The sequence below is a fragment of the Lepidochelys kempii genome, chromosome 6 (assembly GCF_965140285.1).
Source record: "Lepidochelys kempii isolate rLepKem1 chromosome 6, rLepKem1.hap1, whole genome shotgun sequence".
NCBI lineage: Eukaryota > Metazoa > Chordata > Testudines > Cheloniidae > Lepidochelys > Lepidochelys kempii.
In genome coordinates this window covers 4,118,424-4,120,322 of record NC_136385.1, presented here as the reverse complement: position 1 = coordinate 4,120,322, position 1,899 = coordinate 4,118,424, and the positions used below count along the sequence as shown (strand labels likewise).

At 42.7% G+C, this 1,899-nt stretch overlaps 1 pseudogene; it reads left to right on the top strand.

The window, feature by feature from the left end:
- The first annotated feature begins 986 nt into the window (after window positions 1–986).
- LOC140912536 (olfactory receptor 5G9-like) lies at window positions 987–1,534 on the top strand (annotated as a pseudogene).
- Window positions 1,535–1,899: the final 365 nt, after the last annotated feature.

Here is a 1,899-nt window from a genome sequence, read left to right as displayed (position 1 = left end):
TGAATCCCAGAAAAATCAATTGTGTCACCATGGTATGAGGCGGCATAGGTGGGAAATCTAAATTTGCAAATAAACTGGAGCCAAAAAGGGAGCATGTGTAGATTCCCTGTAACAACTCTGACTGCTCCTGTGAAATAGTGTGTCTTGGGGAATGTATTATGGGTTATGCACACACTTCCCCCTGGAGCTGGTGCACTGTCTCCTTACAGAAACACAGCACACTGTGCATTGTTTTGCATTCAATTAAATATGTGCAGAGATTCCGCCACAATACGAGAGACTGTCCAAATCTGAATTGTTCCCATGCCAGAAATGTCCCTTAGGGCACAGGGCTTTGCCATCCATGTCTCTTTTGCTCACCCTCTCTGTTGTTAAATCAGATTAGTTTGGAAAGGAGGTAAATCATCTCTTGTAAATGTATAGACAATAACAAATGGTGTAGAACATTTTCATTTACACTGGTTTTGTCTTCTGGCTCCCATCAATGTCAGTGGGAGTTGATGGCACTTGGCACCACTGAAACTCAAAGCAAAAGTCCTACAAAGGATCTGTGTCTAACGTTGGGAATCCCCAGCAGAAAGATGTTGCAGGTCTAATATGTACCTGTAGAGACATTCATGTCATGTCATTCATGTCATGATACATTGATAGGAGATTATTTGCCTCCCTTCTAAACTAAACACTCCCAATCTATATATCTCTTATTTTATAGAAGATTTGACCCACTGGATGGTTTCATGCATATTAACACAGAGTATAAAATATTTCTGTAGCTAGAACATATCCTATCTCTAATGGAAAGCATGTGGGTAATACAAAGAGAACATTCCCTAGGATTGTCCTTTGATGTATTATTTTTGTTCTTATGAAATGGTGTATAATCACAGGGATTATGAGGGATCTGTACTCAGTACTTTATTGGCCCCTGATTAATTGTAATCCTTATTTTTATTTTTCACCAGCAGAGGAGAGAGTTTCTGGAAGAAATGGCAGAGAGAAATCACACCACGGTGACAGAGTTGATTTTTTTAGGATTCAGATGTTCATCCAGATCTACAGACCCCCTCTTTATTTTGTTCCTAGTGATGTATGTGGTCAGCCTGATGGGGAATCTTGGGATGATAGCTTAATCATGGTTGAAACCCAACTTCATACCCCCATGTACATTTTCCTAAGCCAGATGTCCATTGTAGATATTGGATATTCCACAGCTATAGCTCCCAGGCTGCTCATGACCTTGGTAGCAGAGACGAGAACCATTCCTTTCATTGAGTGTGTGGCACAACTATTCTTCGTCTGTTTCTTTGTGACCAGTGAAAGTTGCCTACTGGCTGTGATTGCTTATGACCGCTTCAAAGCTATCTGTAATCCACTGCTCTACAGAACCATTATGTCCAAGAGACACTGTGTCCTGTTGGTGGCTGGCACATATGTCTGTGGCTCTGTGAATTCAATTGTGCAAACTCTATTTATATTCAGTCTGTCCTCGAGCAGAGGCAACGAGTCCCCATTTCTTTCAAAGGTATCCATGTAATCTGGGTATTGATCAGGATGCTGGGTGTCCGAGTCAAGAAGGTGGAGTAAGTCCAGGGGCGGAAGCTGGTTCAAGTAACCCCTGACTTTTTCAGTCATTTCCATTGCACAACTCCAGCAGGGATATCATCGGGCTAGACTTATGTAGTGAGGTCATTGTTCACACCTGGTGTGGTGTGTCCCTGTTGCATACAGGCCACTTACTTGCAGAGAGCCTGCTTTTCTCCAAAAAGTTGCACCACCTAATGTCACGTGCTGCATCCAATAATTAGGCCCAGAGGTTAGAGCGTAGGTTGCAGTGAGGTGCAGGATTGCGCCTAGGCTGATAGTGGTGCTAGAATCAAGGTCAAGGTCCAAACCAAGATC